At 38.9% G+C, this 12741-nt stretch overlaps 1 long non-coding RNA gene across 1 annotated transcript in view; it reads right to left on the bottom strand.

Annotated features, from left to right (window-relative positions):
* Window positions 1-2087: 2087 nt before the first annotated feature.
* The window catches only part of LOC129212150 (uncharacterized), a 33434-nt gene continuing 22780 nt past the window's right edge, over window positions 2088-12741 (bottom strand). The window contains exons 2-3 of the long non-coding RNA XR_008579081.1: window positions 6035-6232; window positions 2088-5748 (exon numbers count right to left, since the gene is read on the bottom strand). This is a non-coding gene — a long non-coding RNA (uncharacterized LOC129212150). The remainder of the gene's footprint in view (window positions 5749-6034; window positions 6233-12741) is intronic.

The raw sequence follows: 12741 nt of genomic DNA, 5'->3' as shown, positions 1-12741 counted from the left end.
GTTTAATCCTGCATTAAAGCTGCTATTGCTGATACCCTGGGCAACTATGGCAGCACAGAGCTCAGGACCATCCTGAAAAAGAGGACAGGTATTTTGGCACCTGGGCTTCACATCAGCCCACATATCCACTGCTTAATGGACATGAAAGCTGAACAAGTCCCATTAAAAACAGCATTACACAGTAGACACAGCCTATGAAAGCAAGAGTATGAGCAGTGGAATTTATGGTGAGAGTAACTCCAGGGCACTCGAAGTTATACATGCTGTAAGGATGGCTTTGGCTTTGCATATTTATGCTATTTCGAGTTGTGAAGTGTGATTTCTTCGGTGTAAATGAATCCCGCAGCCCCAAATTATTTCTAGCTATTTTCACATGCTATAATAGTTACAATTTTTACCACTAATGTCTTGTACCTTCTGAAGCATGTTCACACAGAGTTACAAGTTTAAAAAAAAAAAAAGAAAAGCAATCATGGTTTAACAAATGGCTCTATGGAGGCATAATCAGGGAATCACATCAGCTCTCTGCACCCTTCCACTCTATCTTTCTATATGACAGTGCAGTGTCAGGTTGTTCCTGAGGCCCACAGAGGAAGTAGGACATACTATTATCAGGTTGCACTTCTAGCTGAAAGAAAGAGTATAAAAGGCTTTCACAACAGAAAGATGTGGTCAAATCTTTTGGGTTCCTTCCAGCAGCTCCGTTTCCTTGATTAAAGATGATAGATGTGATCACAGAGAATACAGGGCGGATGGGGATAGCAGCATATCATGTTCTGGCTGCTGCCCACTGCTTTGCTCCTGTGAGTGGGCTGGAAGGGGGAAAGATGAAGAGAGCTATCTTTGATTTTATGCTTTCTCATCAATGGAGGAACCCCAGCTGGGAAGCTACAGGCAGCACAAAACAAAGGAGACCAGAGAACCTGGTCCTTATGCAAATATTTAAAACCATGCATGCTGTTACCATATGAAACAATACCCTGAGGTTGAGAAGGGGAGGAAAGTATTTTAAGGCATACTGTGTACACTGAACAAAAAAAGGCTTTCAGCCAGAAAAAACCCAGATAGTCTGATGTTCTAGATTCTTGGGCAACCCTTATAATAAAGAATTGTACTCCTCACCACATTACATTGCAAGCAATATTTAGTTTTGTGGTACTTTTTTACAATAATGATAGTTATTGTAAAATTGTACAGTGAAGAAAGTTTAAATGCATGGTCTGAAAAGCAAACCAAAATACTTCAAAAAAGAAGAAGTCTGACAACTACTTTTTCTGTAAAGGAGCATTTCTAGTAAATCACATCTCACTACTGATTAAAGTTCCGCCATCTGGAGTTCACCGAAGTGGCATCTGGCATTTCAACAATTTTAGGAAATATGCTGGAACTGTAATAATAAAAACGAGCATCCTGGTTTTAAACAGGCAGTTTCTCCAGCTGATCTTTTTAAGAGATATGCGCCAGTTCAAGCAGAAGGCTTGGCACACAAGCAGTGATGCTTGGTGAAGTTCTATGGCTTATGTTGCGCTAGAGGTCCACTAGCTGGGTATAATTCTTCCTTTAAAACCGTGGCTTAAAAGCCTCACCTAACTGAGGTGCTTTAAGTATATAATCACCACAGGAACCTTCTACTGTCCATGGCCATAGACACCTCCAGAGCATCACTGAGCCCCATTAAGGCATGAATTATCTCTGAGAGTGCCTACTTACCATTCTCTATTGAATAGAGAAACTGCACTCCTAAATTATTTGCAATTAAGCAGAATGCATTTGGGTCTATGACTATGCATACTGTATCAAAGGCTTGATCTTAATTAAGCACTGCTCAACCTATTGCATTAAGATCCTTCCTATATCTCTGCTATTTATGATCAATAGCATGGTCTGCTGACTAATTAGGCTGGGATCAAGAAAATTCTGGATGCTAAACCTTCAAAAGGATGTAGGTACCTGATGTTCCCAGGGGCATACAATCCCGCCTGACAGCATTTTAGGGCATCCGAAGGTCTCCTTCCATACATCTCCAAGACTTCCTCAGTCTCGGCAATGCTAACTAACTCTGAAGCTGCTTCTGGCCCATGCGGCAGAACAGAATCCACAAAGCAGATTTTTACCCATCTGATGAGGTGGATGCTCTAAATATGACTAATTGTAGTCATGGGAAACAAAACCATGGCCATCACTTACATTTTACAGGACAGCAATAAAAGGGGAGAAATATGAGTTGTTCTGCCCCTTCTTTCTCTTAAACAATAGATTAGTGGCTAAAGCCACCATAGAGAAAACATGGGACTGCTCTGAGTGGCTCATTCCATTTTCTGGAACCAGATGCAGCCAGGTAGGCTAGACTTAAATGAATTAAGTGCAAATAGTCTATTTATATTCAGAGGTTTTTTTTATTTGGATTTATTTCATTAGAAGAGGAGATGCCCAGTTCTGACATTGCAATAACTGACAGATGACCATGCATCAAAAACTTATTTTACCAAGGTATCTTCCTTCCACAGTCCTGTTCTTCAGCAGTCCTCCCAAAAAAGTATCCTATGCAATACACCCTTTCAGAATTCATTACTTCTGCGTTCCCTAAACTCCCTCTGCTAACACAATTGTACATTGACATGTCAGTGATCCATGAATTAAATTGACAGCGATCAGAGCAGTACCAGTTCTACTGGCTAAAATGTATCTGTTCTATTGATGATGTCAGCTGTGAATATATAATTAGCTATTTATAAGCAAACTCTCAGTGTTTCATAAATAAGTGCATTTCCTTTACAATAATACGGATAAATGTGTTCACGAGCTCAGTATATTTACAAATACTTTGAGAAAATCTCAGTGTCAGCTGGACCGAACTTCAGTGAGGTCTTGTGAATTCAAATATCACCTTATATAAGGATACACACTGGAACTTCATGACAGCCATCAAACATTACTTGTATTTGAATAATAGCAAGCAAAGTTCTGCTTCTGTATTTTAAGTGCAATGTATAGCAGTATATTAATAGCCTTAAAATACAATGGGAACACTGGATTTTATGTGAGCCTTTAGTATTTTTTTTTAATATTTTCTTGTAATAATAATATCACAGACTATTTGTAGTAGCTTGGATGTGACATTGAATGTGTGCAATTAATTTTTCTTCCTTGCCATTTTTCTTCCAGTCAGCCTCTCTCCCTCTCTCCTCTAATCTCTTCTATAGCTTTAACCTTTCCTACTTCTCTTTTCTTTACGTTTCCTAATATATGCACCCTACTCTTTTCATTGTGAAGTAGCATACATTTCCGGGACTGTCTTTACCCTGAAGGATGTAGAAGTACTCCGCAGACTTCAACTGATTAGCATACCATAAGCAAGCAGCAACATAGTCACCCTGATTTTACCATTACCATCCTTGGGTTAAAAACTACAATACCATTTAACAATACACAAACTTCAGGATCTCTTTTTAAAGTTGAAGGCAGCAGCTTGTGTGCAGGATTCGTCCTGTGCTCTGGATGATATCTCTCGCTGAGCTTATGCAGATGTAATTACCCGATGCAGATGCAATTACCCAAACTGGAATTTTGCCAGGACACAAGGATCAACATGTTTGTGAAATGTGCCATGAAGTCATTCGCGAAAAGTAGTTGGAAGTTCTTTTTTAAAAAGTGTCATCCTAAAGGCAAAAGAAACAGAACTGCTGGGAATCATGGCACCTCCTCAGACATTTTCCAGCACCAGCCATGCCCTGGTCTCACTTGTGACGGGATCTCTTCCTCATGGCTGGGAGTGCAGAGGCATACGCTGTGCTACAACCCTGGCTTCCTTCTGTGAGCAATTTCCTCGCACGAGGAGGAAAGAGTCTCTACTCTTCATATTTTTTTAATAAAATGTTTTCCTCTACCTCTTATTCCATTGAAAACTTCCGGAAATAAAAAGCACGTTTAAACTTCTCCAGTTTCATTTTTCTATGTTTTGTGTTTCTTTTCTTCTGATCTTTTTGCTTTCATCTGCTGACTTTATTATACCAATTTAGCTGCCACAGATGTGTTTTTCCCCTTTTCTTTTAATGGATATGGCAGTGAAATGACTGCTTCTGGCCTTCTGCCCACAGCCGCTACTTTTCGGTGTCTCCTTTTCCCCTTACCATCTCTTTAAGTGACATTATGCAACGAATCTTACAAACACTACGACATGCTGACAGCTCTTTGTCAGCAGACTGAGTTCCCGCTTGGCATTGAAAGTGGTATCCCAGGCCATCTCATCAGCCAAGGCAAATTGTCACATCTTTATTGATTTTCCTGAAATCAGCAGAGCTTCAGCTGTTTAATTCAGCTGGATAAATGGACTGCTGAAGTACACCCAGAGACTAAGACTGGTTTTTTTGACAACTTCAGCAACAGCAGCAAAACCATAAGCTCATCCTAAGTTTTGTCCTCAGCAAGAGATGAAAAGTGCAATGGGAGAGGACATGGGAAGAGCTCTGTGATGCTACTGCTGCTCAACGCTGCGAGGTTCTGACAGAGAAATGCAAATATCGACATTTCAAAATGTCTTCCCTGTTCCTCTAAAACCTGAAAGTTGTTGAAGATAGTCAAAACTAAGGGGAAAAAGTAGAGGCAAATTTGGCAAATCTTTCCATCATATGCTGTTGTAGAATATCTTCTACTCAATTTGACAGCTATTTCCTACGAGAGCAGATAGTACTCCGTGCACCCTGCATAACTTAACCAGCAGGCCAAAATCACAGCCATATGACATCTCTTTTACTTGTTAATTCAAAGGATTTCTTTTTCCTTTAGGTTCCCTCCAGCTCCAAATGCAGTTGCATGTTCCTGACCCTTACAATTCTGAGGGACTAAAATGTGAGCTGCTGGTTTTAGTTTAATCTTTAATCTCAGAAGGAGCTGGGCCAATGAGTGAAGAACCACATATTGCCCATAGGTAGAGTCCTTCTAAACAGTATGATCTAGACATTATATATATAACCTCTTCCTTGTGAATTTCCAGGTGTTTCTCAGATTTTACAGGTAGGAACACTGGAACTCCAGGTGGTAACTGTTTTGCCTGAGATCATGTCAGTGATTATAGAGATATTTCCTGACTCCCATTCTAATTGCTACATAAAAAAAATCATAGCTAAAAATCATATCTGAAACCCCACTGCTTTTTCTTCCGCTATTTAATTTTCCCCCTAATGCAACATTTTGGTCTTGTTCCTTTCCTATATATGATCCTCAAGTCCTTCCAAAGTAGTATGTTTCTTGGCCAATTCCAAGTAGTTATTGTTGATTTTAACAAGCATATTACTGCATATTTGGCTGACCACAAGCTACAGTAGATTTAGTTTTATACTGCTTTCATTAACTGCTTTCAGATCTACTAAGTCTTCTTGCCACATGGAAAGATAAAATAGACATGAGGGCTATAGCTCCGTTCTATTTCTTGGTTGGTAAGAGCAGCATCAGAGTTTGTTTACAATCCTTTATAGTACAGTTCACCTGTGGTCTACTCTTCTGCCCAAGCTTGCTATTGACTTCAGTGCTTTCAACAATGTCTGCAGATGTCTCCAAGAAATGCTTGGAATCAATAATGTGAAAAGGGAAATTATAAGGTTTGTTTGTGAAAAATGTTGTGAAGAATATGCTTGCTTCTAGGAAACTGCAACTGAGACAAGAGGATGTTGAAGACGACGACCAGTCCCATAAATCTCCATCAAAAACCTTCTATTTAAAAAATGGCAGTTCCATTTCTGCTTGGTTCACCTGAGGTGGAAAGGCACAAAGAAGAAGGGACATGAATCATTCCTTGTACCTGACATTGACAGGAAAAAGAAAGGGGAAGGTTCTCAAAAGAAAAATAAAGAAATTGCTAAGCTCTTAAGCTTTGGAAAAATAACCCAAAACCCATGGTTGGACAGAACGACATGACATGTCTGGGTGTCAAGCCATCACTCAGGACATTTATCCAGGAACAATCCCATACAGCAAATCTGACTGCAGGCAACTCCTTGGAAATCATGGCTCAGTGAGGTTATCCTCATTTTCTTACCGACAACATGTTGCTGGGATTGCCACCAGCCACTGGGATGAACCACTTCTAACTTGGTGTACTTCACATGACGCAGCCATAGTTCCTTCCTCAGAACGGCACTTAGGAGTCTGAGGGTCCATATTGATATTCTGTGTCTTGCAAGAAGTGGTAACACAGAAGCATCAGGGTGCTTATTGCTCTTGTCTGCTGAAAAGCCTGATTTGGAATCAGAAAAGCATATTATGAACCAAATAGACTGTATTGAAATTGGGATATATTGTTTGATCTGTTCTTTCGTAAAGAAATACATTGAAGATCATTTTCTCTTTTACCTAAGTAACTTAATCAAGTTACTAGTGGACTGTTATTTCCATTTTATTTTTTGACTCTGTTTTTCACTAATGAGATTTCCAACAGCACCTTAATACACCTTTTTGCTAAGTATCCTTCTCTTGCTTCAGCTTCTTCATTAAAGCCAACTATTTTTTGTTTGTTCTAAAGCTCTCTTGGTACAGACTATGGCATTAATTATTTTTCTCCCAGTCAGATAATAGCTGTAACCTAACATTTATACTTACCCCCTTCCTCATCAAAGATGATAGAAGTTCCTTCATTCTAAGCATTGGTGAAAGCTGAAAAGACTTTTGTTAGATCTTTAATCTATGGCAATAATTTATGTGATAAAACAGAAATCTCACAATAAACCAAGGATTTCCTAGCCAGGGGCCTTAAATATTCTAGGAGGAACACAGATGGCAACTGTACAGTTCCCAGGAACTCAGGAGGAAAACCAGTATGATACAAGGATAATTAAATTATTTTCAAGCTTCTCAAGTGCTTCGGGAATCCCTATATGTCACTAAATGTCTCCCGCAGACTACTTTCTACTTTCTTTAAATGACTTAAAGTTGCAAAACTTAAAAAACTATCACATCACCCAATTTAGAATGGTCCACACATATATCCTTATTAAAAAGCAACACAGAGGTTACTTTGAAAGGGTCCTGTTGATACCTATATAGCTGGCCCAATTTTGTAAAATGCTGTAAAGACCTAGCTGGAGAATTCAGGCATGATTAATGCCTCAGCTGTGTGCCATTGGCCTTCTACTGATAGTAGTTAGTGAACATTTTCCATTTATTTCAGGTGGCAACAAATTCTACTTTGACAGAACAGTATATTTGCTATTCAGTTCCAAGCGGTTGTATCATGGAACACCGTGAATCCAGTGATACAATGTGAATTAATTATTTCTTTAATGCAAACGTTTCCTTATTCTATCCTTACAGATAATAAACATATTTTCCCTTTTGTCTGTGAGCGCTTCTGTTTCTAATGTATATACTATATTCAAAGACATATGGCTACAATTCTGCAGTTAATACGAACTACATTTCCATTACTGTTTTAGTGCTTCACTTCATTTCATTCTTAAACAAATTAATGGTTTCTAAACCAATTTCTCTCCAACCATTTGTAATAGATTGCGTGGGCTTCATGAGGTCCTGCTTATTTGAGTTTTCTAGGGGAACTTGCAGCAAGGCAAAATAAAACAGTGAAGGACATACCATAAGGAACACTTCTATATGAATATAAACAGGTGAGAATAGATAAATTCATCAGTCTTTTCCTTTGCAATTTACATATGCCATCTCCTTCTCATTATGCTCAGTGCTTTTGTTTTTCTTGTGCAGTGCAGCAGAGAACCTTTTGCTTTATTTCACATGTATCTGTGCACCTTAAGAATCACTTGAAATTTCTGGGTTTGAATAAATCTCAGGTTTCAAAGGAAGTTTTTAATAAAGTAGCTGTATTCTGTGTGGTAATGAATTGAAAACCTCTGGTTTTGATGTTTTTTCTGGAAATCCTCACAGTTTAATTACAAGTATTCCTCTACCAAGAAACTGTATGTTTACTGAAAATTCAGCTCAGTTTCTCTCTAAGTTCATCCTGCCTGTTTGAGTCTTCAAATCGATTTGCTGAAAGATTTGTAAATCTGTTTTTTTTAGTGAAACCTCCAGTCCAATGAGTTTTCAGTTTTATTTGATTCTGCACAGCTCTAATGACTGTGCGTGGTTACAGAAAGTATTTGTTAAACCTCTAGTATCACCCAAACACCATTTTAAAATGTTTCTTTCAAAAGTACAACAGCTTAATTTCACAGAGGGTGACTCCAGGTTTGCCATCGTATCAGTCCTGGGTAATCACTCTGATGAATGGCATGTAGAAATGCAGAATTTAAGTCCACGAGTCCTTTGATTATTAAGGACAATTACGAGTTCATGATGACACAGCCCACCCTGTTAATATCTACAGTTCTTGAACTTTTTAAAAATCTAGTGTCCAAGAGAGGAAAAACAGAAAAAAAAGAAGAAATCTGCTGGAACCAGTCTGTTATTGAAATGAAGCCTCTTTTTGTTTTCCTTGCCAAGGAAGTCTGATGATGGTGCCAAGTCATGAGCACCTAGGATTTGGAGGGGCTGTTGGTTTCCTTATGCCCTCATACATGAGAAACGCAAGTGATGATGCTGAAACCACCACTCATGGTGGTTTTAGGAAAGGATTGGAAAGCCAACGATTTTTCAGAGGCCTTTTGTCTTCTTGCTTTTTACTATATGCAGAAATAAGAAACTGTCCAAATGGGGGTTTTACTATGTAAGTATTCTCCTAACAGGATGATCAAATGACTAGGAAGACAAAGTTAAAGGTTTTTTTCCTTTTCTAAAGAAAACTCTACAACTTCTGTGAGGGATTCAACTCTGCTTTTACTTCACATTGTCTGTATTTTCCAGCATATACTCCAAGGCTTTATTCTTAGCGTCTCTAAGTTTTTTAACCAATAAGCTGTGCTTTCCTTATAGCAACCGGAAAAAAATAATTCCATTGAAGTGAAAGAACAATGCAGTCTGAGAATCACAAAAAAAGTGCATGTAGATGAGCAGCGATAAAAATCAGACATATACATATTAATATTTTGACAACAGAAAAAGAACAGAGAATGAGATAAGACTTCTTAAAAAAGAAGTCCTTAAAAACAGAAGTTATCTAATTGCTTATTTTACCTAGAGGTAGAACAATCTATTTCTAGCTATCACATAGTAATGAGAAGTCATTATCATGAACTCTTCTTTAATTAACATCAATCCTGATTAGTCAGAATATATTAGGCTTTTTGTCTGTTACCATAGTAGTAGAATCTCCAGTAAAGGAGGTATTCAATCAGACATTATCATTTGCACACCACTTCCATGTAATTATTATTTTACCATGTTTCAGGGATTTTTTTTCCATTTTTGAAGGGTGAAATCAATTATTGGACAACCCTTTCTTCCCCGGAACTGATCCTGGCATGCCAATTTTTGCATGTTGTAGGTGAATATAAAGACCTAGAAAATGTTAATGGCTGTTAATCAAAATGGATGCCAAAAGTCCAGTGTTCAGAAAACCTGTAGTTGTGTACTATGTTGAACCTTGAGATTCTCTATCTTTTTAATATTGAAATTTCAGATTACAAAAATTATATAAAAAAGAAAGCTGTTTAAACAGTATGAGCTATTGACTGTTTAGAGAAATGAACAATTTGCTTCCACACTGACTCTTAACTCCATGATACATTTGGATGCACCTCTGATCAGAGGTGGAGTACAGGAGTTAGCTGTAGGAGTAACGTAGGACAGAAAAAGACGTATGAAGCATTCTTCATTTTGCTTGACTTTTTTTTCCTGCTAGCATATCTACCCATATTCTTTTGTTTGTTGATTCTTACCTCTGTGGTTATTAATGAGTGCTGTAAGTTTTTGTAGAAAATAGCGACTTCAGAATGGCTTCCTGAAACTATCTGGTGAAATTTAACAGGGAATAAAATTTTTGCAAGAGAATTCTACTGGCGGATCAAAAATCATTATGAATAAGAACTTTTTTTTCTCTATTCTGTTAAGTTCCACAGGCATTAGAGTAATGTCTATTGAACCGTATTACATTTCTTTGTAACGCAATTGATTTCATCCAGACTGAATAAAAAAGAACCTCAGACCTAGTGTTATCAAGCTGCTAGTTCACCTTCCCATGTGGTGTTACGTGGGAGCGTTGCCCCTGAGCGGGACAACAGCTGAGCAGTTCTGAGCAGGGCTGAGGGACACTGAGGTGCTCCATTTGAGAGACATGATGTCAGAAAGCCAACCATACTGAGTAGCCACCTGGGCTGTAAGTGCTGCGGGTCTGGGATGCCTTCCAGACGGGACGGGCTTGCACGAAACACAGCCCATCCAGTGGCGTTCTGGCACTTTCGTTCAGGCTGCAAGTAGTTGTTTTTCGACCTGCTCATGGCTCGGGATAGAATAAAGGGAAAAAGTTGATCCTAACATCACCTGGCATCTTGCACTCTCCCTTATTAATGGCCAAGCAGGAGGGCAGCTTAGATCTCCTATAAACAGAAAAGTTTTGAGTTGCTCTGGTCAGCGTGGGCTGGCAATAATTCTGCAAAGGTTGCTACGCTTATTTCAGCTACCTTTGCTTCTTCAGGGCATTACTGCCCAGGAGGTTATGCAGATAAAATATTGACACCGGCTTTCCGCCACTCAGGCATTCCCCTTCATCTAATCATAAGGCAAGTGGCCATTCATGCACCCCTTTGACAGCTGCACAGTCTATGGGTCAGTTTTACTGCTAAATGAGCAGACGTGGAAGAGAATTACACTTTGGTAAAAATAACTACGCCCTGCAAAAAAAAAAATCAATGCTTCACTTCAAGTTACAGACGCAGATTAAGGGCACTTCAAAAATACCTCATTAGCTACATGCACACTAGTTTTGCAGGGGAAAAAAAACACAAGGATATTCCCAGCTATCATAAGACTGACATTTCAGCTTTACTACATTTCCAAGCAGGGAATAAGGGATTCAGTCAAAGAGGAATTACAAAACTAAAACCTCTTGCAGCGCTTTGAAAATTGAGAAGGACACGAGTCTCTAGTGAGCTTAATGAAGTATCAGAGTAAAAAGTGATTTAGCTTCCTAAAAACAGTGCTTTTGTGTTCTATTTAAAGTAGGAAATCAAAGGCATGCCTTTAAATATTTTATTCTGTGAGGCAGCCAAAAAAGGGTTCGCTTTCAAGCCTGAATAGTGAATATGGAGATAAAGTAGCACTTCTGAGAGCTTTTCATATGACTTTCTCCTTGGTTGAAACACTTGAAATATGGAAGTATAGTGTTGCCACGGTCTTTCAGGAGGAAAAGGAAAGGCTATAAAGTGACTTCAGTGTTTTGTGATGTGATTCGGGAACACAGCACTAGACAAATTTTCAGTTTAACTGGAGGATTGAAGAATAGGACATGGTCAGAATGAATATTTTGCTTCCTTCATTTTCTATATGTAAATACGTGAGCAGTCCTGCTTCAGCAATTAAATAATACCCATCTGGTTTTTTGAACTTGGAGTGATAGCTCTTAGTAAATCAATTACAAGTGTTCCAACCAATATAATTGTAACACAACCTGAAGTAGGAAAAACTAGAACTTGTCCTTACTCTGAGTTAGAGAGCCCAGCATTTAGAGGATTCTGGTTTCCAACAAATCCAACAAGCCCCCTCTCTGAGCTCTCCTTTACCTTCACTATACTCTCAATTAACACTTTGTTAAAATGCACACATCCTGAGCTCTTCTTTGTTGCCCATTGCTTTTAGCGCCTTAGCATACTTGCATTATTTCCTACAGTTTTATTTGAACTGCAAACACAGCCATGGAAAGCCCTGCTTGAGAAATCATCAGAAAGTGGAAATATTGACACAAGTGCGTTTGCCATTTGCCTCCTCATTATTTGTGTTTGGGTTTCCAGTGAGATGTGGATATAAAATCAGAGGTAGAGCAGAACAACAAAAGGAATCCTAGTCTGTCAGCTTACGTGGCTGCTTCAAGACTAATTCTTTCCACATATTAACACCCACATTAGCCAAGACAGATTTTTTCCTCTGAGGAACAACAACAGCTACCAAAAAAAAAAAAAACCCCAAAAACCAAACCCTCCAAACTCCTAAAAAACCGACAAGCAATGAAAAAAGTACCTTAAGACTTAGTGCACAGTGAAACTAAATGTTCTGAATTCTCCATTGACTGCTGGTTCTCTACAGCACAGCTGAATGTATATGCCACTGTGTCAATGAACGTTTGATAGAACTTAGAATAGTGTCAGAGGTGACTGGATTGAACAAACCTAATGACTTCATTTGCAGCAGTCAGTCCTTCTCCTCTGACAGCTGTCCTCTGCAGAGCATCACGTAGCAAATCACTGCTTCCACACAGACCTGCAGCTAGTGAAGGCTGGCTTTTCTGACAGCACAAGCAGCTAAATTACTCATCTGCTCCATGCTACTGCCCAATCCGCCCTCTCTAGACAGACTTGCCCATTCTTTGTGTTTAACCTTTTAAAAAAGAAACAAACAAGAGAGGAAGTCAAAGCCAGTAAATGCCTATTCCCCAGAAAACTCATGTTGCTTATTCACTGCCACTTTTGTGGTTTCTTTCTCAAAGACAGCTCTGCAACCCCCTTAAACTTTTGCAGTTTAAACCAGTCTGTATCACTGGCTGTGCCCTGCAACCCGGTCTCTCTCCCACCATGCGACAGTTCCTCTCTTGACTAGTTACATTCACACAAAAAACTAGGAGTCGTTTGTCCTAAGTCAGATTAATTACATTGGTATAAAACCAGTGTGGTGCTACTCCCTTTGTCA

This window comes from Grus americana, chromosome 1 (assembly GCF_028858705.1).
Source record: "Grus americana isolate bGruAme1 chromosome 1, bGruAme1.mat, whole genome shotgun sequence".
NCBI lineage: Eukaryota > Metazoa > Chordata > Aves > Gruiformes > Gruidae > Grus > Grus americana.
The sequence above is the reverse complement of the archived record's forward strand: the minus strand, read 5'-3'. Positions and strand labels throughout refer to the sequence as shown.